The sequence below is a fragment of the Ambystoma mexicanum genome, chromosome 1p (genome assembly GCF_040938575.1).
Source record: "Ambystoma mexicanum isolate Mex_15411 chromosome 1p, UKY_AmexF1_1, whole genome shotgun sequence".
Lineage (NCBI taxonomy): Eukaryota > Metazoa > Chordata > Amphibia > Caudata > Ambystomatidae > Ambystoma > Ambystoma mexicanum.
In genome coordinates, this window is record NC_090921.1 from 1,035,669,877 (window position 1) to 1,035,697,797 (window position 27,921).

Here is a 27,921-nt window from a genome sequence, read left to right on the forward strand (position 1 = left end):
CTTTTTACAAGCTCTAACAGTGAAATAAGTCACCGAGGACTGTCTCCATATGTATTAGCGGGAGACCAAATCACTCCTAACTGTATGCATCTACTTGTTACCTAGTACGTTGACTTAATGGTGGCTCTCTACCCAACGTGGGGCCATGAGTTTATGTTTATTAACCAATATATATTCTCGTGTCCTCAAAGAAACTCTCAAATATGTAGGAGCCAAGACACTATGTAAAACATTCAACCTAAACATCAGGAAAAATATTTCTTTAGTTAACACAATTAAACTAATACTCGAATGACAATTTCTAAGAACAAACAATTATTAGATAAACAAGACAGTAGTTCAAAAAACCTAAAGACAGAATCAGTAGTAGAGAGAAATGAAAGTGAAATAAATGAGAAACGTTCTAATACAGTTACAATTAAAATAAAGAATCCAACAACAAATTAATTATAAAACAAAAACAAATCAATTGTGCAACACAGAACAACAAAAATAAAGATCAAGCAATATATTCTGATCGTAGACAAATCACTGGTTGGTCAATTTGTAGGACCATGTAATGCAATTACATCAATGGATTTCAAAAGTGCTCTTAATTTATAAGTCACACTACTGTTAAGTAGGGCACAATATCTTATTTAATAAGTCTACTCTGGGACATGTTTTGTCCAGCCTGCCAGCAACAAAAACTTTCCTAATGGAGTGCGGCCCGCAAGCAGCATCGGCCGCCCTCCATTAGGAAAAGTCTTTGTTGGTCTTCTGGGCTGGACGAAACACGGATCCTCTTTGGGTCAGTGCAGACGCACCACGTAGCTTCTACGAGCTGCACCAATGGAGTGCCAGCACTACGGCTGGCGTAGTCAATAAGGCTTGATGCCGGAAGGCAATTCAGCCTTGCCACGCCACCCGTAGCAACACAAACCTTGCCAGCGTTCCAGCTAGCCTGCCTTCCAGCACGTCCGGTAAGTAGGCGGTCGGGTCTGCCTGCATGTTTGTGTGTATGTTGAGATGCGGTGGGGGGGTGGCTTGTCGGGTCTGCCTGCATGTTTGTTTTTGTGTGTATGTTAAGATGCAGGGGGGGTGTTGGGTCTGTATGGATATGTATGCTTGGTAGTCTGTATGGTGGGGAGGTTCAGGTCTGTATGCTGGGGTGGAGGGTGTAGGTCTGTATGGGTATGTATGCTTGGTAGTCTGCATGGTGGGGGGTTTGGGTCTGTATGGGTATGTATGCATGGTGCATGCTTGTTGTTAGTCTGTATGCTGGGGTGGGGGTGTTCGGGTATGTATGCATGGCATATGCTTGGTAGTCTGTATGCTGAGATGGGGGTCGGGGGTTCGGATCTGTATGGGTATGTATGCATGGTGTATGCTTGTTAGTCTGTATGATGGGTGAGTGGTTTGGGTCTGTATGGGTTGTATGCTTGTTAGTCTGTATGCTGGGGTTGGGGGGTTCGGGTCAGTATGCATGGTGCATGCTTGTTGTTAGTCTGTATGCTGGGGTGGGAGTGTTCGGGTATGTATGCATGGAGTATGCTTGGTAGTCTGTATGCTGAGATGGGGTCGGGGGTTCGGATCTGTATGGGTATGTATGCATGGTGCATGCTTGGTGGTCTGTATGGTGGGGGTTCGGTCTGTATGGGTATGTATGCATGCTGTATGCTTGTTAGTCTGTATCCTGGGGTGAGGGGTTTGGGTAAGTATGGTGAATGCTTGGTATTCTGTATGTGGAGATGGGGTGGGGGTTCAGGTCTGTATGGGTATGTATGCATGGTTCATGCTTGGTAGTCTGTATGGTGGGGGGTTTGGGTATGTATGCATGATGCATGCTTGGTCGTCTGTATGCTTGGGTGGGTGGGGTTTGTGTCTCTAGGGGGTAGAGGGCGAGATTGTGCATTCCAGATCCAGAGGGGAATGGGTCTTGGTGTGTGTCGCCCAATGGAATACAAAAGTCAGACCTGCGGGTGAGGTACCGGGAGGCAGCACAGAAGGTGATTGTGGACTCAAGCCCACATTCCTGGCCTCCTGATTAGTCAGTGCCTCTCTCCCCTGGGTACCAATACATCACTTACCCATGGAAGTAATTACTTACTCTGGTGCAAAACCTAGTAATGTAATGTTTTAACAATCATGTTTTTCAATACCACTAACAACTCTATAAATAGCCCACGCATCCTACCTGAGAAACCATCGAAGGGTTATCTCAGACGAAACAGCAGACAGAGGAGTCCCGATAGCCGCTCCCAGCTCCATGGCGTGCAGCTATGGGAAAATGACTCTCGAGATTATTTCTCTACGCCGTACCACCAGTGCAAAACCTATTGAATGCCCTGTGTCTATTTGACACTATATGGCCTTTCTTTCCTTAATGTTCTGCTCAATGAAAAACAGTATCTATTGCCAGTAATTCACTGTGCCCTGGCCGGGATCTCCCCATCACCAAACAAAAAACATCTATTGCTCGTCACCAACTGAACAGACTGATGCAGTGCACTGGTCACTCCGTTTATGGGTGGGTAGTGGGGGCCTTGGGGCACAGTGTTTGGTTGGGGGCCATGGGGCATTGTGTCGCACTCCAAGGGTGAACCGACTAATAAAGCTAAAAACAGGCACAATTAACAGATGTACATTCTTTGCTTTTTGTGGAAACCTGACTCAACGAAGGCCAAACTCCTCTTTGCCAACCCAAACAGCAAAGTATAGCAGTCCAAAATAATGGACTGTCCAATCAAGGGTCAATAAAATATATATACTTTAATCAGATGATATGCAGTAACTAAATAGAAATAAATGATAACAATGGAAAATGTGAAGAACAAGATGTAAGTTTGAAATACTAATAAACACTGTTACACCTCAAAAACATTCTTTTTCCATGTGTTTAATGAAAAGGACTGGTTGATAAAGCCTCCTGCCATGCCACGCCCCGCCTACCGCCCCACTCACATTTACTTTTTGGCCCACTATAGGCATCATGTAAGGTACTTTCGGCCCTCTGTCAAAATCAGTTGTGCACTACTGGCCTATATAGAGATAGTAGTGTCTGCTGATATTCATCAGGGTGTTGTTTCTGTGTCACCATTAGACCTAGGCTACAGACACTGTGCCTACAGTGATTATCCACAGAAGGGTCATTAGACCCAGAGAAAGTATCTGATAGGCAGCCATTAGCCCTGGGGAATCATTGTTTTCAGAGTAGGCACTGACGCACAGACCCCCCCCCCGCCCCCCAGACCACGGTCTGTGTAGTAGCTGCACAGCAGTTGCTGCGTCTGCGAGCATTTCCGAGCCGGATCTGTATCGTAAATGAGCTTCGGAGCAGCTAATGTCTCTATGATACCAACAACAACAGGCTGCCCAACAACAACAGGCTGCCCTGTGTAATTTCAAAAGCAAATGTTTAGAAAGTCACGTACTTAAAATGTTTAATATTTCAACATGTGATAAGTACAATATAACGAATCCCAGCTCCAGCCTCGTACTTAAACGTGCATTTCCAGAGGGTGCAAAGTTAATGGATGCTAAAAGAAATGCATATAAAATTCACTACAAGACCTGGATCCCATGCACTCACCTGATGCCGCCAGAAAACTGAAAAGGAGTGTTTCGTAAAGGGAGCCTTATGTTGCTTTCATTATCTTGAAAAACACATTTAAAGTCCGTATGAGACCCTGTAGCATTGTGTGCTTGTTTAAAAGTTTGCCGGCACTTTCTAAAATGCCTTTCTGGCGTCATGACGTTTTGCACGTATTTCTGAAATGCCGTTAAGTCGTCGTGACGTTAACACATTAGACGTCTATGTGCTTAGGAAGAGAATCATGGAAGAAGAAGGACTCAATACCGTGCAGGGGCAGGTGTTATTTTTTATTAGGCGCTTATACATCTCGCGAAGTGTTTTGAAGCGCCAGGTATGTTTAGGTCGCGGTGGGTTTGTTTTTCCTATTTTTTTAATTTTCGTTGCAGCAACAGCGGACCTCTGTGTTCTTGGTTGGTAAATATTTTCCCCATCCCCCCTCCTCACCTAAACAGAAGTGATATTTATGGCCGGGCCGCCCACGCCGAGGGAATTTCAGAGTAGATGTTTTTTTCCAAAATCGTTTTTTTCCTAATTTGGCTGCCATCAAGTCGGATTTATGTTTTCCACCTTCAAATGGCAGTGGCTGCTGCATTCACAAGCTTTCTACAAAACTGTATAGTGTGTACGCCATACCTGCCTACATTTGTAGGCAATAAACCCGGGGAATGACGTCACCGACGCCCCGCCTCCTTTTCCTTAAGACTCTGCCCAACCTCCCACCCGCACTTTTTTACAACAACAACAACAAAAAAAAACACTACGACCGTCGCACTCGTAACCTCTGCATGTGACCTGCTCCCAGAGGAAATTAGTTTAATGCTCCGCTGCACAGAGAACAGTATATATGGATCACGAGAAAAAAGGAAGGTACATGTGAATAGATCTGGTCCCAATGCTGTTATCCGCACCCAGGCAAGCTTGTTTCACCTCAATTTGAAAGATCAAGCCACATTGCGGGTTGCCTCTGCGAGTCCCCATCAGCCCAGCTGGCGCCATTATCTATTAGTGAAAAACGGCTATGAAAGCAAAGTGAAAACCTGCTGCTGGCTAGAAATGAATCCACTCGTGTAATAACGGATGACACGAACGTTTTGGTTCCGTTGTACTCTTGCTTTAATGTCCCTTGGTTGCTACCTCTCGGGGTTCACATTGAAGGCAAAGGACACGACGGAAACATGGAAGATAACACGACAAACGCTGGACCACACACCTACGCAGCCAGCTCCTTCAGTAACTGTCAAGAAACTGTCAACCGTCCATACTGGAATCCTAACCCGCACACATTCCACTTATTCTCCATATGCTCTGACATCACACAGCGGGCACGCCCTGACACCAAATCATAACACTTTGCCATTACCTTAAGTATCGTTCACATTCAATCTCTCGTTCGCTGCTTTATTTCCCACAACTTTTATTTCTGTTCGGTCAGATGGCTTGGGGTTGTTGCCATGACAAAGTAAAAGAATGCATACCCCAGTGGTAGCACTAGAATACGAATTCGCGCTACTCTCCCATCCACCCGAAGAAGGGTCTTTTGTAGCCAATCGGATGGAGGTACCGCAGCCTGCGCTGGAAAACCCGGAGACTCCACACTCTTTCCCAGAGACTAATAAAGAGAATAAAAACCCAGAATCTCCAGGGTAAACCCAGAGGATTGGCAGGTATGGTATACACTATCTTTCTTCACTCTTATCTGCGCAACACAGCTTTCCCCGGAACTCACCAAGTTGGAAATTAAGCCCCATCTGTGATCCAGGACAGTGAGCAAAGAGAAACGATACGTTTTTTTCCCCTGCTCAGTGTGATGGGCGCGTGGCCACGAAACAGGAAATAAATGCAGCTTGGATGTGTGCTTTCCTGCATTTGGATCGCGCGTCCAGGCTGCGCTGTGCTTCCTGCTGATGCCGCCTGCGTCTTCTTGCCAAGTAAGGGATGCCGCTTCTCGGCTCATCCCATCCCCCCACACCACGGTTGGGGGGGATGCACAGAAGCGAGCGCTGCCTGCTTCTGTGGACCATCTCCCCACAAGTGGGGCGAGGAGGCGAGCAAGGGGGTTGGTAGGGGGCTAGATCACTACAATGCTGGTCCCCCTGCACCTCTCTCTCTGCCCCCACCTCGGGGGACCATGGAGGCGAGTGGGGACAGAACCACGATTTGCCAGTGTTGTATGATATCCGGCTCCCCCGCGGTAGATTGCAGGGTTCCAGTAATCTGCCGTGTGGGAGCCGGATATCTTACAACAATGGTCTCCCCGCTTTGGCTGCCCCTTTGACTCATCACCTCTCTGGACAATGGGCCGGGCCTGGCCTGCCTCAGCCCATACCAGGCTTTACCAAGCCCCCCGCTTTGCTGGGGAACCTGGTGGAAGTTGCTGGCTCGGTGATCTTCGCTGTGCTCCTTTCTCCAGCCGTCACTTGCGCATTTCCTGGCTATTTGCTCGTTTGTTTTCTTCTGTCCTGAAAGGGACACAACAGGGAAAGGTGGGCCATGAACATCACTGGGGGTCGGAGGGGTGGGGCATCACTTGTGGAAGCAGGCATTCTACAGGTTGCACACATTATTGTTGAAATGTGCATTTTATACGTTCATAGGAAAAGTCATTTCCAAACTCAAACGCTGCTGAAACTTGTGTTCACTAGTTTTCTTTGAAATTTTTTTTATTTTTTATTTTCGCAGCACCACACCAAAACTCTGTAATTTGTGTGCCCCTTACTTTGTGTTTTATCACAGGTTATTTTTAAAAAGATGTAATGTTTGTCAAACTGGTTAATCACAAATGAAGGCTTCCGTTGTGCTGACAGCAGTTATTGGGAAATTAAACTGGGTTCATGGGTGCCAACTTTTGATTTTCACTACAGAGGCAGAAATACCCCAACCCATCCCCTGGCCAAACGCGTTTTATAGCACCTCCTTTTTATTAGTAATTGCAAAAAGTCATTCAGTTACAAGTTTTGCATATATAACATAAACCACAGTCTGTCAATTTGCTGAGCTACCCTGGTAGACGGTGGTCAGTCAAAATCTTGAAGAAAAAAAAAAAGTCGAATGACAATAATCTCGAAAAATAAATCTCGAAAAAAAAAAAGTCGAATTCCCTCTTTTTTAATTATTTATTTTGGGGTCCGGGAATAAAAAAATGGGTAAAACAAAAAAAAGGGGGAATGGGGGGAACCCCCCCATTTCGAATAAAAAACGTCATAAAAAAATGCGACTTTTTTTTCGAGATTATTTTTTTTTAAGATTTTGATATTCGACTTTTTTTCATTTGACCTTTTCACTATAAACCCTGGTAGCCATCTACTATAGAGCAAGTCTATGCATCCCTTGATGTACTTAAAATCACTGCATTACAAACAGTACTTAGGGTGCACCACTGCCATAGAAGTGATTTAAAAGTGGAATTAATCTATATCCGCCTGCTTTGGGTGCCAGGCCTTCGACTGCATGGGGCACCATATGTTGCAGAGAAGCCAGGGACCCTCGAGTCTGGCACGGCAGCTGCGGCAGAGTCTGCTGCTACTTCTGTGCTGTCACCGAACTGCAGTTAAAGCTAAATGCTATTACCCGATGTTTCCGAAAGTTAGCTCGGTGGGATAAGCACTACTGTGTTGGATTATATGTAAGATATGTAGATGAATTATTGGAATGCCAGCAGACTGGACTACTCAACTATTCTAGGCAGGGAATAGAAAGGGTAAAATATAACAAGCTGATGCTTTTTCTCTTGCTCTCTCTATCACTTTCAGTCTCTGTGACTGAGTACAAGGTCCCATTTTCAGGTATGTGGTCTGACTGCTCTCTGTTATCTCTGCCAGCTGGGGTGGACGGGCCTATAGGGAACTTTGGAGATTTCGCAGTAGGACTCTGCACCCTAGGTCCCTTTTGCGTGTGTGTGGGGGGGCTGGGAGGGGGGAATGTGCACTGACTGGCAGAGTGTAGTGTGCAAATGTTGTTAATGTCAATTTGGTACATGCAGGCTTGACCGGCGTAAGCTTAATGTACTAAACAAACCTTTGCAAAATCCTGGATTGCTTTTTCAAGTGGTCCATTATCCACATGCTTGCAGCGACCCTTGTGTACGGTGCATGTACAACTCGTACACATGACCGCACCTTCAGTGGGTACATCGTTCTAGTGGTTTACTGTGAAGGAAAGAGTCACAAGGCCCTTCGATACTCAAGATTTGACCGTCGTCTGCGAAGAACGTTGCAGTGTCACGTAGCCCCTGCGAGAAAGTGTCTATTGTATATAAAGGGCATGGTGGCGCTATGCTTGTAACTTTCATTAGGCTGCATGCAGGTGCACAGATGCCCGCTGGCAGAGAGTTCCATTGTGTGAGGATTGTTGTGTGACAGGTCAATGATGCTCAATTCTGAAGCATGGTGCCAAAGGGCACATTTGTTTGGCTGGCATGAAGGCTGGCTAAGTTTTGAAATCGCTGGCAGACTGTTTGAGCTGCTGTGTGGTACGGCGTGTGCTGCACACACCTCCCCGGTGTAGTCTCAGGCCGGGAGTGGTTGAAATGCCCTGATGAATGCACTCTTAGATTCCTGCCTTCCCACTTCTACTGGCACAGGCCGCTTTGGGCTTTACTTTACAAGAGCCCCAAATTAGATTTGCAGTTGTTTCTGCGCATAGTGAATAGTTGCAGATATTGGCCATCCAAGCTCTCACTATTCTCTAACCTACAGTGGACAGATGCCCCCTATCTTTTTATTTCTGTTAACATTGCTTGCGGCCTGATCATTGCTTTAACTTAAGTCATTGAACACCAGCCAACTAAAAAAGAAGAAAGTAAAAACACAGAACGCCACTCTCTAAGTGGCATCCATTAATTGTCCAGCAACAGAGAGGTTTGCATTAGAGGAGAGCCTTGCCCCACCCCCACTGCGTTAAAGCTGGCGGAAGATTGTTTACAGTATATGCATCAGTTTGAGATTTGTGAAAAGTGTACAGGACATGTTCTCTGTTTCAAGTTAAAGTTCAAGGTCAAAGCCCCCCTAAAGAGGCTCTGTAAAGCTACCCCCATAAAAAGTGAAATGTCTGGCATTCAAAGACTGTCATTTTGTATTTCAATGCTTTTGAATATTATTTTTTTCACTGCTGGAAGTTGCATATGCTATACCCTTGAGGCAGAGCTGTTGTATTGCACCATTTATCTTAAAGAACATATTGAGAGCTTGTTTGTGCCAGCCTATGGGCAGGGGGACAGTGTTCGAATTCCCTCCATGACACTTGTTTTCCTCTATCTACGTTTAGTTATATTCAACACTTTGGCGAAATTGCTACATGATTTAATAAATGTACGTTTCAAGGACTCTTGACAGATTACTGCATGTTTTAGTTATACTTATGTCCCATTCTCTATATAGGTTGACGAGGTTACCTGAGGGTTTTTATTGCTCCGTCAATGCAGTTTTTTTCCAACCATTGCACCTCCGCAGTTCGCCTGTAAACTGTATTGAATGCTTGCAATGGCTAGTTGTGATCACTGTCATTAATTTGAAAATATTTTTTTTTCTTTGTTTTTGATCTGGGGTGAATGATTTTTATGATGGGACCAGTTCACGCTCGTTCAATGATGTGGCGCTTGGAGATTTTTTTCTCGCTTTTCCAGATTATCAACAGCCTTGTGTAACAGAGGACTTGCGCGGTAGCAGGAGTTTTCTAACCTGGGCATGAAGGAGTGCTGATAATTGCTTTGCTATTTGAAAGTGGGAAGTCACTTTATTCCCATAAGGCTGTGGACTACAAACCTTTTTATGATGAGCCCCTCCCCACCCCCCCTTGAGTAAAAATATAGTTTCTGGGCCCCCCACAATCCACACATGCTTATTTTCTATTGAAAACAGTCACCATTATCCTGTTGAGGCACCCTTTGCCGCCCCACCCCCCTTAGCTGTTCAGCATACAGAGGCCCCATTTTAACGGGTGGGGCAATTCCTTTACCTTTTCTAGTTCCACACAATGACTGTTCTACTGATCAGTCGCATCCCTTTTAAACAGTCGCCAAGTAGGGGATAAATGCTCTTACTGGCTGCCCCTCTCTGGCTTTAGAGCTGTTGCTGCTCCAATGCCCCCACAATGTTCCACATGGATTGGTGCACCCAACCCTCTGTAATAAGATATCTATGTGTATAAGGACATGGTGCATGTGTGAGAAACCATGTCTCTGCACAATTTTCCCATGGCTTGGTTTACTGTTTTGCAGGCTTTTTCCACTGCTCATGAGCGCTGCACTAGTTCAGCTGTAGTACATACTTTATGGCACAGTAGTGATGCTTAAGGGCGGGAGGGCTTCTGACCCCTCTGGAGGATAGTGCCTGGCTCATATTGGCAAAGGCCTGCCCGCTGAGGTGTAATATTTACTTTTTGTCAACCCCCGCACCACCCAGTAAAGATCGCGTTGATCATGGGTTCTGTCTCTGCATGCCCTCCTATTTCCAGTCTCTATAATTTCCTGTACATGTTGCTGTCTGCAAGCTAGGACTCTCTATGGTTGATATTTACATTTAAGAAACTGAAACGGGCGCTTGTCCTTTAAAGAACACTTGTCAGCATTTTAGGTAAAAGAGCTCTGTAGTTAAGAACGTATTGCCTCTCCAGAACACCCACCTCTAATTTCATTAGCGAGCAAATGCAACTAGTTGAAGCTACAATCTTGGTGGAAGTTACCAAGAGGCTTCACTCACAAATAGGGACGCATCAGGCAGGACCATCAATAGCAAGCCCACAATAAATTAATGGTTTTGTGCACAGACAAGTTTCACATATACTTGTAGCACACTACATGTACTCCTTTTAAAAACAAGGTCTTCTGTCAAGAGAGATATCCGTAGAGAGAGGGGTCAAACAAGGCTGCCCGATGGCCCCTCAATTATTCATCACCTTCTTAGGAGACATGAAAGATACAGAAGCTGGCATTAAGATGGCACCACCGAAGCTGGGTACCGAGCATATATCACGTCTCATGTATGCCGACGATCTAATTTTATTAGATCAGACTCAGATCGGACTTCAACGCCAATTATCCAACCTGGCCCTGTACATGGGAAAGAACACCATGAAAATCAACAAAGAGAAATAAAAAATCGTGATAATCGGAAAATGTGGAAAAAAGATCAATCCACACTTCACATTGACCATGGACTCAATTCCTATTGAGGTGGTTACCAGCATTAAGTACCTAGGGGTACACATCGACCGTTCAGCCAGGGAGGCCACGATGCAACAAGCCTTATGGGACAAAGCGCGCAACCTCGCAGCCCAAATGAAAAAAGTTAACAAATTTGGTAAATTCTCACTTAAACCAGCGATTGAATTTTACAAAGGAAAAGTGGTGCCTACACTCACATACGGTATGGGAGCAACCTTGACCATACCAAATAGCATCTGGCGCAGATTAGAAAGTCTGATTTGGAAATCAGTTCTAGGACTACCAAATTCCACCTCGATGGATCTCATCAGACGAGATTTGGGCCTACAGTCGTTAGAAGCAACGGTGATGCTACACGCTCTCACTCTCTTCAGAAACACCCTAATACCAGACAGTCCATTAATGTATAAAATCGTAGCTGACGAAATTGTAAAGCAGCGAACAATGAACTTAAATGCATGGTCAGAAAACTTAAAAGGAAAGCTATCAGATATTGCATGCTCAGTTGAAGATCTTAAGCATAATCCGGAAAGAGTAAAAAGAAAGTTAAAGGAACTGGACTGGATCCTGACCCTATCGAAAGCTCAATCAAACAAACTGACCATGAACCTCCCACCTACCTTTAACAGTCTCAAGGTACCTATACCATACTGTTCTAAGTTTCCAAGCCAACAGCTAAGAAAATTCTTCATGAGACCTCGTTTCAACCTCCTGCCGACGAGAGGAATTTTAGCAATCAGATCCAGTTCAACTGACATTATCTGTCGCCTTTGCCATAATTCCACTACGACAGAATCAATCAAACATCTCTTACTCAGATGTCCTAATGTGAGAAAAATTCGAGCCACCTACCTGTTGACACTAATCTGCGAACTCATCTTTCGGAGAGGAAGAAGAATTTATTTGGTGGAACAGGTTAATGTCGGGAGAAAAAACCAGATGGACAATCGCGACTGTCAAAATCCTGGAATCTGCCTTTGAAATGATCAGTTCCAGTTCACAAACTACGAGCGAGAGTACAATTCCCGAAGACTCCACTCCCCCACAATAATGTTGATAAGGAAGATCAAGCTTGATCAAGCTTCCTTCGGTATCTATTCCCCGCTCGGACACCTATGTCCGTGTGAGCCCATACCTACATCTTTTATACACTATACTGAGCTGAAAGAGGTAATCCCGTTCTTACTGGAATCTGACACAACAACACGAAAGCTCGAGGCGCATCTCACTTGGGGCTGCTGCTGTCCTCAACCGTTTGTAAAAATTAATTTCTATGAATTATAAACAAACAAAAAAAAACAAAATTAAAATTCTTTTAGGCAATAATTCAAATCATGGCACCCTTTAATGTGCTTTTCTTTAATTCTGACAATTCTGTGTATTTGAAAGGAAGGTGACTTTGAGCCTTTGGCAATTCTTGGTGAAGTTAATTGTAAATGGCTGATCGAGGGTCTTGATGAAAGTAGAAGAGAAATAAGTGAAGAAAAGTATTTCAAAGCAGTAGTGCTTTTCCAGTCAGCAGGTAAGCAATGTGTGTTTTGTTCCCTTCTTCTTTTTTCCCTCTCTATTTGATGTTTGGGGGAGGAGGGTACACCTGATGTCCCTACATAGAGGCATTCCCTTTTTTTTTCCACACATACAGGTGAGTGCTGCACAATGACCACCACTCTTTTACAGCATCTCTTTCCTCTAGAGTAACTCTCTACAATAATGCTTTTGGGCATTTGTAGAGCACCTTTTACCATTGGTATGATCTCAAAGCACTATGGGTTGAACGCTCTCAGGGACCGTAGTCCAGGTCAGAGTATGTGTGCAGCTAGACTGAGTTGTGGGTAGCTGCATGGAGAAGGAGGGAAAGCACCAAGGAGCACAAGAATAAGCAAATATGAAACCAAGGCGACAGATGGGTAAATGACTCCCCTTAAGCGTAATCCTAAGTGTACAGCTCGAGCAAAAAGTCTGTTGTATTGATAGTCACACTTTGACGTTTTATTTATTTATTTATTTTTTTTTTTATTGTATGTTAACCTGTTTAAGGTTTTTTACAAATCTGTGCTGTAGTGAACTGTGTTTGTACTACTTCTAAGAAGTTGGACCAGGACTTAAGACACCACTCTCGAATTTCCTTGAAGATCATTTGCTGGTGTTGTTGGTGTTGCAGGCGATGAAGTACTGTCACTGGCTTTTGCCAGGGCTACTTCAAGGAATTTAGCTGCCGCTCTGGACCATCTGGTGGAATCGCCTGCAATTAACCGAAACCATATTGTCTCTTCGTCGAGTGTGAGCGGGCACGTGATGAGTGGTGTCAAGTAGGCCCTTCTTTCGTGTGCCAGTCCAGGACATGAGGTGAGTAGATGACGGACAGATTCTATTTGGTCAACCAGTCCACAGACCCGGCAGTGAGGAGAATTTGCCAGTGCCCTTTTAGCCAAAACTTCTCTCGTATGCAGAAGATTCAGACGGGCTCGTAAAAGAATTTTCCTCAGCCTTTTTTCAGGAAATTTTTCGCAATATTTCAGCGGAATCTTTGGGCGGTTGTAAGTAGGTGGCAGATCTTTTAGGGATGCATACGTTAAGATTGGATGTGTACCAACGAGAAAATCCTGTTCTAAAAGCTTTTGCTTCACACGCCCAGGATTTGAGATGAGGAGGTCGTCCGTGCAGTGGACTTCTTCTAATTTTTGTCCAATTTTCTTCGCCCAGTTGGTGAATGGTGTGCACTTCCCGTTTTCCAGTTCGTTTTCTAATATCCGAAAAATCGGCAGAGAGTCAGGAGTTCGTATTTTCCTGTAAAGTAGAATCGCGCTTTGCATGACGACTGAGGCTAGTGAAGGAAGGCCAAGGTCGCGCCGAATGGCTGGCATGGGGGCTGCGGTAGGAAGTCCCAAGACCGATTTCCATAGAAATCCTTCCAGTCTCAGCCAAAATTCAGCAGGTAGAGTTAAGTTGGCTGCCATTCCGTATGTTATGGCCGGTACTACTTTTGTTTTATAAAATTGCAGTACTGGGGTCCAAGAGAACTTGCCGAATTTACTGTCGACAGCTCGAGATTGGGCTGTCAGGTTCTTGATTTTTGCCCATAACGAGGCTTGAAGTGAAGAATCGTTTAAAGTGTTGTCAAGTTGAATGCCCAGGTACTTAAACTCATCTACTACTTCGATTTTTTTCTGCATCGAGAAACCATACCGGACACTTCTTTCTCTTTTTTTTTGCTTTTTGAAAAGGATAGGATTTTAGTTTTGCTTTTGTTTATTTGCAGGTTATTTTCTTCCATGTATTGGGCCAGATTTGTTAGCTGTCTCTGAAGGCCTATTGCCGTCTGGTCAATCAGAATTAAGTCGTCGGCGTACCACAGTCTTGGGACTTTAGAGGAGCCCACTCTCGGTGGGAAAGATCTTACTGATTTCATTGTGTCTTGGAAGTCTCCGATAAACGAGATGAACAGAGCTGGTGCTAACGGGCAGCCCTGTTTTACTCCCCGTTTTGTAAAGATTTGATCTGAGAGTGTGCCTTGTTAGTTTAGGCGGACTCTGAGTGAGGTGGTTTCGTGGAGTGCCATTGCTGGTGCGAGAATCGAGTCTGGACATTTCCAGTTGGCTAAGTTGGTCCACAGTCTTTCTCGATCTACCAGGTCAAAGGCCTGGGACAAGTCCACCATTGCCATATGGACCTTTCCCGTACCCCTCTTTGCATTTGCTTTCAGTATGTTGAGAAACAGTAGGTTGATTGACGTTCCTGCTCCCTTCTGGAATCCTGTTTGAAGCATGTCGGCTGCCGGGGAGGCACTGGCCCAGACTTTGAAGTGGCGGAGGAGTAGTGCTGCGAAAATCTTCCCTATAACATCCAGTAAGACAATAGGCCTGTAATTGGCGGGGATGTCTCTGTTTCCTTTCTTATAGATAGGTACCAATGCAGCCTCTGTCCAGGTTTTGGGAATTTCTTTTGTTTTCTGAATTTGAGTAAATATTTCGCCAATTGCTTGCGCCCATAGTAGTGGGTGACCCTTAAGGTCAATGTTAGTCAAGCCGTCTGGCCCAGGAGCCCTTGAAGATTTAAGATTGTTGATTGCTTCTGTGATGTCCTCGACCGATGAGAGGGTGATCCATGGGGAGTCTGAGAGGACGGGGAGGTGTAGTGACGTGGAGGTGGGGCAGCGATATAACTCCGTGAAGTGCTGAATCCACTTTGCCTCTGCGACACAGTTTGCCAGCGCGTTTGCCTTCTGCCCATTAGTTGATTTTAGTAGTGACCAAAAGTCTCGAGTGTTCCTTGTGGCACAAGTGTGGAGCATTTCTTCAGCGTCGTTTTGGTACATGAGCGACCGGTGCTGTTTTAGCCATGATTTGTAGGACTTTTGTTCTGCATGGTAATTCAGCCATGTTTCCAGCGAGTCAGCTCGTATGGCCGTTTTTTTTCAGTTTGTTAAGCTTTTTTCTTTTTATTGCCACTTCAGTATCGAAGGAATGCGTATGGGTCGGTTTCCCTGTTTTTGTTCCCGCAAATTTCGTTTTGTGTGCGGCCAACAGCGACACGTATTCTGGTCGTCTGTCGCTTTTGCTCTTTGTTATTTGGACTGTTTTCCTCGCAATATTAGAAAAGAAGTTTTTTACATTTTCGGCGGTTAAGCGAAGCCTGTTTTGTTGTACATTAGTTTCCACTGCTGCAGAATAGGAGGGTCTTGATGGGGCTGTTCCGTTCCATGACATTTTTAAAAGGTTGTGGTCGCTTTCCTGTGTTTTTACCACCGTGAAGTCGGTGAAATAAGCTATCAGCCCTTCCGTGGCGGAAGAGCTCAGTCTTTCCCACGTAGGGATTTGTGATTCTCGATCTTGGAGTGATGATACATTATGGAAGTTCCTTGATTTCATTAGGAGGGACCAGGCTCGACCTCTTTCGTCCATCGTTGAATTCGGGCTTTGTTTGTTTTCCGCTCTCCCCTCACATTTAGAGTTCAGATCGCCGCAAATGATGATGTTGGGTACTTTCCGCTCCACCGTTAGGTCGTCAATTTGGTTGGCGACCATGGTGCAAAATTCTGTAGTGCTGGTTTTCGCCGGGTTCCAGTAGAGGTTTATTATGCCTAAGTCCGAGTTTGTCCAAGCGTCTCTGGTTAAGTCTTGATGGCACCATGTGGCCAACGTCGTCAGCATTCCGTAACCCTCTGCTGTTTTCCCTTTTGAAGTAATCCCTGAGCCAATCCGGATAGCTGTTAGTATGCCTCCGGAGGGGCGTCCTAGGATGGATTTGCAGGCGGGTGAGACTTCTGTTACATATCCGTCCATGGCTGGTTTGTGAACCAACCATGTTTCTTGAAGGCAGATGAGTTCAAACATACCTAAATTTGTGTCACTAGGCGTTGTAAGATGTTGATGACCTCTCGTATTCCACGAGGCCATGTTTAGGGAGCATTTTTGTCGAGGGTTTGATGGACCGGTGTATTGTTTCTCCGTCGGATGTGGTCCTTGGTTTTGTTGCTATTTCTTGTGAGTTTGCGCAAAGGTTTCTGAAATCCATTTCCATGGGTTGCGTACTCGTGGTCTGCTCTCCTTTGTGAGTTCCGTTCTAGATTGTCTTGTTTCTCTTTTCTCGTGGTGACTTTGTGTTTTTGAAGCTTCGTAGTTGTTAGTTCGGGTAGCAGTTTGAAGGGTAGTTTGGTTTCTCCACCCCACCTTTCGTCGCCATATACCGCGTTTTGTTTTCTTGGAAGCCTCTGTGCGTAATTTTCTCTGTGTCGCTCCCTGTCTCGAGTGGATCTTCAAGTTTTTCTTTTGTCGCTTTGATGTTTTCCTTCGAATGTTTCTGAAGGCAGTAGATTTTTAGGCCCATTTTTTGGAGGCCCTTGTGCACGTCGGGAGTTAACTCCAATGCAGTTTTCCTTCTTAAATGGAGGTAGGCTTTTGCTTTGTTCCCGGTGGTAGGGTTCGACCAATGTGAAGTCTTCTGTTCTTAGGTGGCAGAGTGCTCCTATTTTCCCTAGTCTGTTTAAGACTGTTCTGCGGTTTAGGACCAGGTAAGAATCTTTAGATGATATTTGTTCTAGCTTGAAGATTTTTCCCCCTTCATTGATCTTATCTTTGTCTGAAGCTGTGTCCTTTTTTTTTCTCTTTGTTCCTTCGATGACTGAACTCTGGCAGGATAGTTCGGTTTGTAGTGTTTCTGATCTCGGTCTCTGTGAGGCTCGAGTCCAACGAGTTTGTGAGTCTCCTTTAAGTTTTCCAGGGCTTCTAAGGCAGTGGATGGAGAGTTTGAACAAGATCGTTTTCTGGGCGGCTCCCTTGATACCTTGGAGTGATTTTTTTTCTTTTGTTCTTGAATAGGTTCGTCATTAGATAAAGGATTTGTTTGCGTATGTTTTGGAGCGTCGTCGCAGTTTGACCGTAGTGGGGAATCTGTTTCCCGTTCGTCGGGGTACAATGATATGTTTGACAAGTCGGAGGATGAAGTTGAGTCTACGCTTATTCTGGTTTTATCTATTGCGGTCGACTGCTTCAAGTTTGTGAGTGTGGGGTTTGTACTCACTTCCCCTTGGATAGCTCCCGTCTCTGTTTCTCCAGTACAATTTCGATTTTGAAGGGTTTTTTGAGGGGATTCCGTTGGGCGCAGCCACACAAAGGGTTTGGTACCGTTCTTGATCCTTTCTTTGACTTTGCCCCTAGCTGTGGATTTTGAGGGGGACAGTGCTCGTGTAGTCTCATCAGTTTTATGTTTTGAAGGAATTTTTGTGAAGATTGGGGCAACTTCTTTGTTCTTCTCGGTCTGTGTGGACTGTGTGGTTTTGGTTGGTGGTTCCACATTTTCATACCTAGTGCCTTCTTTCTTTAGTAGTTCTGACATCACGATGTCTATTTTTTCCTCCCATTTTGAATGTGTGGAGTTTGACGTTCTTTCCATTGCTGTAAGGTAGCCTTCCACGTAGATTAGCTTATCCTTTAGTTCGCTGATCATTGCTGTATTGTCTTTCAAGGCCTCGTGTATTGATTCGTACAGCTTTGTGAAAGGGTTTAGCACTATTGAGAATGCAGACATCACTGACAGAAGATCTTTTTTCTTTGTCGCAGGAGAGTCGTTTTCTGAAATGTTTGATGTGTTTCCAGGGCGTCTGCTTTTCTGCGGGGTGCTTAAGTCTTTGGCGGCATGGAGTGGCGCTAATCTTTCTGAGGATCTTCTTTCTACCGTTGACACGTTCATTTGGGGAGGCTTGGGAGGGTTTGCCGATGATTGGGTCAGGTTCTCCAAAGTGTGCGACTTGTTCCACACATCATTTTCTCGTTGTTGGCTGGGGCAGGAGTTGTAGGTCTGCTTTGGTCCCTCTAAGATGGGCACGGGAGTTTGCAAGTTTGCGTGTGGCAGCTTTGGAAGACTGAGAGAGACTTCGGGGAGCTTGTTTATTTCGTCTGCCTTCTTTTTGTTCGAGTCTTTTCCTCTTTCTTCTTGCTGAGACAGTTCAGGCGGCGCTGGTCTCCTTTGATTCAGGTCTCCCGGTTGCATGGGCTCATGATCGATGGCGGCATGTGCCGTCTGAGTCCGTCCTTGAAGATTTGTGTCAGTTTTTCTGGCTCTGCTCAGTGGAGATTTATCTTGGATAGCCTCTAGAATTTCGGCGTCTGACAGCTCAGACTCTTGGCTAATCTTTCGTTTGTGTTGCTTTAGGAAGTAGTCCTTTAAGCTGCTTAGGTTTGTCAGGGTCGGGTTACCTTTGTACCCTCCTAATGGTTTAGAGGTGACTTTTTTTTTCAGGGTCTTTGATATCGTTTTTTTTTCCCTTATTACATTCAGATTAAAGTTTTCCTTTTTGCGTGGAGTCTGTCCTCTCTGGGGTGAGTTTGTTGAGACTGTGCCGTGTTGGTCGTTGTCGCTCAGCTGTGATTCAGCCAGCACCAAAGGCGTGCCTTCTGGTGATTTTGATGGTTGAGGACTCAGATGTCGGTCTGGGTCCTGGACTGGGGATTCGTTCCCTTCTGGGGACCCTATGGACCGAGTAACTACTGGTTGAATTTGGGCCTGCTCCGGGACCGTGGTGCTGGGTGTTTCTGATGGTGAGTACTCCTCCAGCCCTTTGTTCGTAAATACGTCGTCTTCAGATTCCGTGTCCCATGAGGAGGTAGGAGTGCCTCGTCTCGTGGTTAGCTGGGTCTTTCTGAAATGAAATCTCTTTTCAGAATTCATCTGATAGGCTCGGCTCTGATGGACCTGAGCCTGGACCTGTATGGCAGTATCGCATGAGTATTCTTGTGCCGCGGTCGCGTCAGCGCGCGCCGCGCTGCTGACCGGCATGGTAGCCCGATCTAAGTTTTGTCCAAGATTCTGGGGTGCTGATTGAGTGTGACTTGGCGAGGTATGCGAGGCCTCCAGGTCACTTTTTCCGTCAGTGGGATGAATAGGTTGCAGATGGGTCGTGTTTGGCCTGGCATGCTCTGCAGTACCCTGCCGAGCCCACCCTCCAGTGGTCACCGGGAGGGGGTCGCACGTCGAGGCGGTAGTCTGACTGGGCGGCTGGAGTCGCTCCGTTCTTGCTGTGTGGCTGGAGTGACTGTGCGAATTTCCAGTTGTAGTGGCGAGACTTTCCCGACCCCCTGCTAGTGTGGCGGGCTTCAAGTTTCCGTGATCCGAGTCAAAGTCACGTTTTTTTGGAGTAGTGGGTATTATTGATGGACAAGCCTCGCCCTTCCAGTGCCTGTCGGTTGTTTTAGTACGTGCTGGGCGATCATACAGGTTCTCTTGGTCTGTTTTGCTGCTGCTGCGCAGCCGGCGGCTAATGTCGCCCTCCGTGGGTGATAGAGGAGGCATGTGTGTGATGAGTGTGATAAGAGGGTGGCTGCGGGGTTTCTGTGATGGAATTGGGACGACACGTGCTCTTCGGCTATCTGGCGCTGCCACAGTGCGCCAAATGCCGCGAGGGTGAGTGTCTCCGTCTTTTGAGTCAGCTGGGGTCACGTGATGCCTCACGTGTGTGACTCAAGCCACGCCACCTCCAGGAAGCAGGCACAGAACAGAGGACCAGAAAGAGCCCCTTCACGGCTCTGGAGCGTTCGTTTCCACAAGAAAAAAATGCTGCTGAGGTAGATGCAACTTTGACGTTTTAACTTTCCTTTTCCATACCCGCAGCCGAGAAACAGCGTATTAAGACAGAAAACATTTGACAAAATGATTAAAACCTATTGTTATGCAGAGGCACTAATTCGGGCTTTAAAAGGAAAGGCAGAGGAGAAAAGCCAGCTACTGGTGGAATCTGGGAAGCGCTGAAAAACGAAGTGTTGCGTGAGGTACAAGAAGAAGATGCAGTGAAAAAACCCAAAAGAAAACGGACCACTATATTGTAAAAGTTGATGGGTGGAAACAGACTATTCCCAAACTGTTCAGTTATGGTCACAAAAGTTGGAAAACCAAAGTTTTTTTTGGCAAGGATGGCTAGTGTTCTTTATTCCTCCTACATTCCTGCCTCAGAACCCGCTTCTGTTACTTCACCTGGACACTTGAAAGACACAGCAGTAAATCGGCAGATGTTTCTGTGTAATGTTGCATTTCCCAAAGATGTAGCTGTGCAACAAATTAAATATTGGACTATCAAGTTAGTCAATTGTCTCCTACAAAAGGTTTGTCGGACAGATCTAATTTGACAAGCTCAACAGTTTGTCCTTGTTACAGTTTGACATTTGTGTCGGATTAGACAGTGAAGTGACACCTACACGTTCCCAAACACTGTTCAATCTTTCAGATTACACACAAGGGATACATCCTGGGGGTAATCTAAACCCTTTTCCTAAATCTTTTGGATGCCTCTTGAAATAATTCCTCCTGAAGTTGTCTGCAATAATTAATTCACAATTCCAAACCTATCCTAAAGGTGTCATGGGGTCCCCTGGAGTTAGCTTAACCCCTCCTCCAGCAATCCTGACGTCATGGGGGTCATCCTGGAGTAATCCCCACCCACCCTGAAGTTGTCGTGGGGGTCATCTTAGAGTGATACAAGATCATCACTGGAAGTAACCGGAAACTCATTCTGGAGTAGTTTCAGTCCTCATTTACATATTTCCGCCTATATGATCTCCCTGAACTAGCCATGGATCACTCTAGGATGGAGTCACTGGATGACTCCAGAATGTTTCCCGGAAGATTTTTGACTTGGGGTGGGTTAGCAACATCTACAAGGGAAGTATAGTTCAGGTCTTCGTGTAATGACACACACTCTTCCTTCTAGTAGGGACTTAAGCACCTTCCTAGAAATGGTTCTAGCCTGAAGTTGGCAAGTTTGGACCCCGGACATGCTGACCCTGCCCTTAACCCCTTCGATGTAGATAAACTGAGTACCTTTTTATTACACTACATTATTTTTTTTAATTAATTTATTTAATTTGAATTTTTAAAGCGCTCACACATCCCGGGGGCATTGAAATTAGAGATCATAGCGCAGGCTGTACATAGATTCCAATGTTTGCGTCACTAAAAAGGCAGATTTTCACATTGAAAGCTAGGGAATGAAATTTGCTCATTGACATGCACAGGGTGAGGGGCTAGTTTGGGAGGTGGGAGCTAAACCATATTAAAAATGGCAAAATGTTTATTAAAAAAACAAGATTCCTCCTAAATAAAGAGTATGTTGATGCATAACCTATAAACTAACAGTTCTCAAATGAAGTCAATAACTGGGGCGGACGCCCATGACAAATCGGGCAGTGCTATCGACTAAATTTGGTGACACATCAAATGGCTTCGTACGATATATCCAAATGACCAGAATTTTTTCAGACACTGTGACCCTCGGGCCGGCCTTCACTGGCTTCTCTCTTCACTGTGGTGGTGACCTGGGCTCCCCCATTAACAGGAGGGTTCGAAATTGCAAGGAACTGGGAGCTATTTAGCTCCTGGTTGTAGCCTTGGGGAGCCTGGTTAGCTTGACACCAGCATCTACTTCTGACTCCTGGGGAAAATGGTGCTATACAAACCTAGCTACTGTATGTTTGGGGATGTATATAAAGGACAATAACAAACACATTTAAGGGTCATTTAGAGCATAGAGGATAACATGAAATGGACAAAATTGCATCTTGCACAAAGTTAGATTTTCTGCAGAGTCTGTACTAGCTGCTGGTTCCCTAGAGGTAGCTCCTGTCTAACTGGTTATGCCGGAAACCTAGGTGTAGCTTTTTGCTCCTGGTCCACAAAACTCAATTTCTATCCCTTAAGAAGGGGTGTGGGAATACCTCTACTCAATCTCCCCGTCAACACAAGCTGGCCCACCCATCCTTCTGGCTAAACAACCACTGGTTGGCGTATCAGTCCACATGAAGTTCAGCCGGAAACGGATGTGTTTCACTTTGAATGTCATGGTGGGAACGTGTGACATAAGCATTTATTATAAGTAGGAGCTAAGCAGCTAATTTTGGTTCTCGGTTTCAGCTGTCTGGCACTGCTGGCTCCATTGGACAAGCGATATCTTCCCTATTGGTCCTTGTTGCTAGCCAACGATGGAAGAAACAGGAACGCAGACTGGGCGATACAATGGAATTAAAAAGACATGTCTCTAGTTCCATTTACAGTAATGGGCCTTTTGCACATGCACTTTGAGTTCCACAATAACTATCCAACAATGACTATTTCACGAGTGGGAACGCAGGAGAAACATGCGCCCTAAGGGGTGCGGGGGGGGGGGCATGTTGTTAGATGTGGGCTAATGGACTGGGCAATGCAGTGGGTACTGGAGGGTGGCTTTAGAGCAGTGGTCTTCAAACCTTTTTATACTGAGCACCCACTAGAGTAAAAGTATTGTTGCCAGGCCTCCCCAGCTGCCATATCTGCTTATTCTTTCTACTGAAAGCAGTCAATGTACTCCCTTTTTGAAGAGCCTCGTGCCCACCTGGCCATCCTTTGTGCCCCCACCCCCTCCAAGAGGACATGCCCCGGGCTTTAAGTGGGTCTGTGCTAGCCGGGGCCGAGCCCCTGGCGGGCTCGGAAATCTTGTTCTGAGGTGGTGCCCTGCCGGGGCTCACTAATCTCCCCTGGTAGCCCCAGCCGCTACAGGACAAGTAATTTTTTAATTTCTTTTTTCTTTTTTTTTTTTTCCTAAAGCCTGCAGCTCTTGCTCATGTGCAAGAGTTTCAGACTTGAGAATAAAATGCCTTTCATCCATAATGGTGGTGCCGCACCTGCTAGGCATCCCTTCAAGCAAGAGATGTCCATGGACCGGCGCCACCATTTACTATTCTGCATTCTCCAGGAGTATTATTTTCTGTGCTAAACCTACCTGCCTTGGCAACTCCTGTCTAGGCTGCATTCCCCCTGCTACACAGAACCTAGGGTACTGTCTATCTAACCCATCGTGACCAGCACATTGCCTAGCTTTACTCCCTGACATCATCTAGGGAACACAGCCCAGCAAGCCTCGCTAACCTCCGGTGGCAGGACATCAGTACAGGCTACCTCCTCTAACATTTCACTACCATCGTTCTACGCCCCCCCCCTGGTCGTCTAGCTGACTTCCACTCCACCAGCACACACCTCCTATCAGACAACCTCATCCAGGGTCATTCTAGCAGGCGATCTTAACATAGGACTACATGATCCTAGTGATGCCCTAGCTAAGGCGCTGTAAACACTAGGTTTCTCACACTCCATATCTAATCCAACCCATAGCAAACATTGCACCATCGACTGGATAGCACACCAAAACTGCCCACGGGTTGCCACAGCCAACTCTCCCCTCCCATGGATGGACCACCACCTCATCCTCTTCCCACCGAAGCTCCAAAAACCATTTGCCATGCCTCTTCCCCTCTTCCTCCACCAGAAGCACACACCTCCTCACTAAAAGGTTAGCCCCTTAACTCAGTGTCCCAGCCCTATCTGGCCCCTTTTTCCAAAGACCCAAATGCTCTCGCCCTAACATCATTCTCTCTGAGGTAAATGCCATTGCCCACCTAACTGTCCGCAGAGCCAAGCGCACCAAGAGCTGAGTGTTTTCTTGCATTCAATCGGGGACCGGCAGGCTTTAGCCAGCCCTCTCAGCAAAGGCCTACTTCTAAGGCCCCTCTCTGCTCCCTGTCCGCTGCCGGAATGCTAATTATCCGGACTACCTTCACTTTGCCTCCTCCAGAACTATGAGTTAGTTCCCTCCTTATGGACTCACTCCTACCACCTTTGACTATCACTGTTCTTTCTGCTTGTTACTCCCATGTTGTCATCCTGATGCGCAGTGCTTCCTAAAACCCTTTGCTAACATCTGAATCCAAGATTGAAAAGTCAAATCTTGCTGTGTTTGCTTTGTGCCAAAAAGTCAAATTGTGCTGCCATTGCAAAATCCTCTGTATTTTGCTTGTATACTGATGCTTCTCTGTAACTTGCCAGCCCAGTGACCTCACCACTCTTTTGTCCCACACCTACCTGCCTTATCCCTTCCAGTTTCTCCATCCTCTCCTCACTTCCACCCCCATGGCGCTTTCTGTTTCTCCTATCTTTTCCAAGTGCTTCTCCATTGACTTTCCTTCACTTCTCATGAAGTCTGGTAGGAAGTAGTTCAAAAATGATCTCTTGGCCTCTAACCCTGGTCTTCCTATCGCCGACACCTACTCCAATGCTTCCTCCAGACAGACCCTCACCGACATCCTCTTTGTCGTTCCTTCGCCAGATCTATGGACTCCTCGTATGATCTCTGTGCTCTGTCCTCCCTTTAATGGTGGCACTTGCTGGGAAGTTCTCATGATTTCCTTCGACTCCTCTAAATTCATCATTAATATCTACCTAAATGGCACTGTCATGGTCCAAGGCCCTCAGGCCAATCTCCTCCTCTTTGATAGGCGCTTCCCTCGCCTCATCAATATCTTCTCATCTCCTGCTGTCCCCTCCTCTCCCCCTTAGCTACCTTGCCCTCTCTCTCCCTTCCTCCTCCTCTGAACCTCCTAGGGCTCTTTCTCCTCCGCAGGGCGTACCTCTGATCTGTACCCCTCCCCAGAAGGTCTTTTAAGGCTAGCAACCTTCTTCATATTGCCACTCTCGATCTGCTGTCAAACACTCTTCTGACATCTGCCACCTCCTTGAAGAACTAGACCTTGATGGCCTTGGTTTTACTGAGACATGGTTCACGGCCAGCTCTGTCAAGAGCTTTGACACTCTCCTCCCTGATGGCTACAAGATCCTCTCCGCACCCAGATCCTCCCGGTCTGGCGGTCGGGGAGGTGGTTAGCCCTGATCTTTCCTGAGTGGATTCCTGCCTTTATCATTCCCACTCAGACCAATTTCTCTTTTGAATGCCTTGTCTGTAGGCTTTCTCGCGGCTACCATCTCTGAGGTTCATCCTCTGACAAACTGACCTGTTGCCTGCTACAAAGGCAATACCGACTCTGTCCTCACCAAGAAGAGAGTCCACATTCAAGCTCGTGTCTCTGCGGCATCTAACAACTCGGCCAAACTCTTTAAAATCTGCAAGGAGCTGGCCAACCCTGCTGCAGTCGACACCCCCCCCCCCCATGTTGCCTCCCAGGCTCTTTGCAATGCCCTTGCCTCCCACTTAATTTAAAAAACCCAGGGCATCCTGTCCACCCTCTCCACCCTGGCCCCCCCTCTCCATCTGCTTGCTGACCCTCCTTTAGCCACCATCCTTCTTGTCCTTTCCTCTTTTCTCCCCTGACGAGGTCACTAGACAAGTCCGATCTATGAAAGCCTCGTCAAAACAGGTTCATCCCTGTTCCTCTAAAACCATCAAGGACCACATTGACGCCCTTGCTGATTTTTGCAACCACTTCTTTGCCTCAGGATCCTTGCCCTCCGAAGCACTCCCTTGTGCATCCTCTTCTCAAGAAACCCACAGCTGATCCTTCTTGTCCAGCTGGCTATCGCCCAATTTCCATTACTCCGTTTCTGGGCAAACTCCTGGAAAAGTTGGCCATTTCTCAGCTTAACCTTCATTCCAATTCTGTTGGCTGTCTCCGTGACCACCAGTTTGGCTTCAGAGCTTCCAGAAGCACGGAAACTGCTCTCCTGAACATCCGTGAAGATCTGCTCTCCAACCTTGACTCTTAACATTCCCTCTGTCCTCATCCTCCCCAATCTCTCACTTCTGCCTTCAACACGGGCAACCATACCATCCTGCTCAACCGTCTCTGTGAAAACCTGGGTATCACTGATCAGGCTCTGGCCTGGCTGACCTCTTTCCTCTCTGATCGACCCTCCCAGGTCCAACTTGGGTCCTTCCTATTATCTATCTTCCTCTCTACCTGTGGTGTTCACCAGGGGTCTAACCTCTCGCCCTGGCTTTTCAACTAATACCTGGCAACTCTCACCCACTGCAGTGTCATTTTCTGCTCAAATTTCCAGTGCTATGCTGAAACACTAACTCATTTTCAGGCTGCTCGGCCACCTCCTCTCCCTCTCTCATCTCTGATTACCTAGCTGCCATTCAAGATTGGTGTGCCGCCAGTGGTCTTTGTCTGAATGCCAGCAAGACTGAGATCCTCCTCATCGGCACACCTTCACCATCCTTTCTCCTCACTCTCTGGCCGGCTTCCCATGGCCCTCCTACCCCCACCTACGAGGCTAAGAACCTCAGGGTCATCTTTGACTCCACCCTTTCCTTCTCCGCCCACATCTGATGTCTCTAAAAAGTCACACTTCCTACGGCACCTCCTCAGAGGTACTCTGCCTTTCCTCTCCTTCCTCCAGAAGCTCATGGTATCCCAAGCTCTGGTTCTCTCTAGGTTGGACTATTGTAACAGCCTCTTTCTAAATCTACCTGCCTCTACTCTCCGCCCTATGCAACTAATCCAGAACAGGACTGCAAGACTTGTCCTTGGCCTCAAGCCCTGGGATCGTATCTCTCCAGCTCTGAAATCTCTCCATTGGCTCCCAGTGTATGCAAGGATTAAATTCAAAACCCTCTGCATTGTCCACAAGGCTTTCTGGGGCCTGGGTCCAAAATACCTTCAGCTGTCCCTGCGCAAATACCTCCCCTCTCGAGCTCTTCGCTCCTCTACCTCCAACTGCCACAGGGTCAGTCGTTTTTCAAAGAAACGAGCTGGGGGTAGATCTGTTTTCGGCTGGGACCTCCCTCTGTGGAACAGCCTCCCAGCCACTCTAAAACTTGAGGAGAACCATCTCCGGTTCCGGAAGCACCTCAAGACCTTCCTCTTTTTCCTCTGCCTTCGCTCCCCCTGCCCCTGCTGATCTGTTCTCTCTTGGCACCGTTCACCAGGCCACCCTCTGTCCTCCGGGCCCAGGTACCTGCTCACCCTGACACCCTCCCGCACTGCCTCCAGGCCACCCCTTGCACTGATTTTATTATTATTTATCTGTTTCTCCTCTGCTTCGTACTTTCCACTTCTACCCCCTTCAATGCACTTTTCCCCTCTCCCATGCACTTACGCGTTCTTAATGTCACTGGGCCTAGTAAGATCGCTGTTTTGTTCTTCCCTTCTCCTCCCCTCCCTTGCCTTGTCGCGCTCTGAAACACTTGTGTACGAGCGCGATAGAAATAAAATATCATTATCAAAACACTCCACATGGTTCACTCCGAAACTCTCTGCCCTGCTCTCTAAAAAGGGTGCAGCACTATCGTGCTAAGTGGCAAACCAACCAACTTGCCTCAGACAAATTCGAATTCAACAAACTGTCCAATGAATACACAAAAACGATCATTCTCGCCAAGGTCAACTCATTCAATACAAGAATCGCCAATGCCAAACCCAACTGTAAGGAAATATTTGCCATCTTCAGGGAGCTAGAAACTCCTCCCTTAACAAGGAGTGTGCAGACCTGCTCATACCCTTCATCACGGCGTTCATCAACGCCTCCTTTGCATCAGGATCGATTCATCCCAAGCTAAAAGAAGCATGGGTTTTCCCTGTTCTAAAAAAAATAAAAATAAATAAATAAAGGCCTTCACTTGACGCATCCAATCCCAATAACTACAGGCCTATAACCGCCGTGCCCTTCCTACTTAAAATTCTGGACAAGGTAGCCTACCTGCAACTCCAGCAATTCCTAGAGTCGAACAATATCCTAGGCGCCCGACAATCCAGATTCCGTCCTGGTCACGAAGCGGAGACGGCCCTACTGGACCTTTAAAAACCAAATTGACTATATCAGAGACGCGTGCAATCTTGCCCTACTCCTCCTCCTAGACCTCTCGGTATTTGACCTGGTGGATCATAAACTACTATGTCAACACCTCTCTGCTTCAGCCTTCTTCTCACCTAATGCA

General features: G+C 46.4%; 1 protein-coding gene and 1 long non-coding RNA gene across 3 annotated transcripts in view; one reads left to right on the plus strand and one right to left on the minus strand.

The window, feature by feature from the left end:
- The window catches only part of RFWD3 (ring finger and WD repeat domain 3), a 580,144-nt gene extending 576,428 nt beyond the window's left edge, over nucleotides 1-3,716 (minus strand). Inside the window, exon 1 of one of the 2 annotated variants that reach the window (XM_069604073.1) lies at nucleotides 3,572-3,716. The gene's annotated coding sequence lies outside the window, so the exon portion shown is untranslated. The remainder of the gene's footprint in view (nucleotides 1-3,571) is intronic. The other variant, XM_069604082.1, reaches the window with a different exon arrangement.
- A 96-nt stretch (nucleotides 3,717-3,812) lies between these two features.
- The window catches only part of LOC138447763 (uncharacterized), a 32,551-nt gene continuing 8,442 nt past the window's right edge, over nucleotides 3,813-27,921 (plus strand). The window contains exon 1 of the long non-coding RNA XR_011259940.1: nucleotides 3,813-5,238. This is a non-coding gene — a long non-coding RNA (uncharacterized lncRNA). The remainder of the gene's footprint in view (nucleotides 5,239-27,921) is intronic.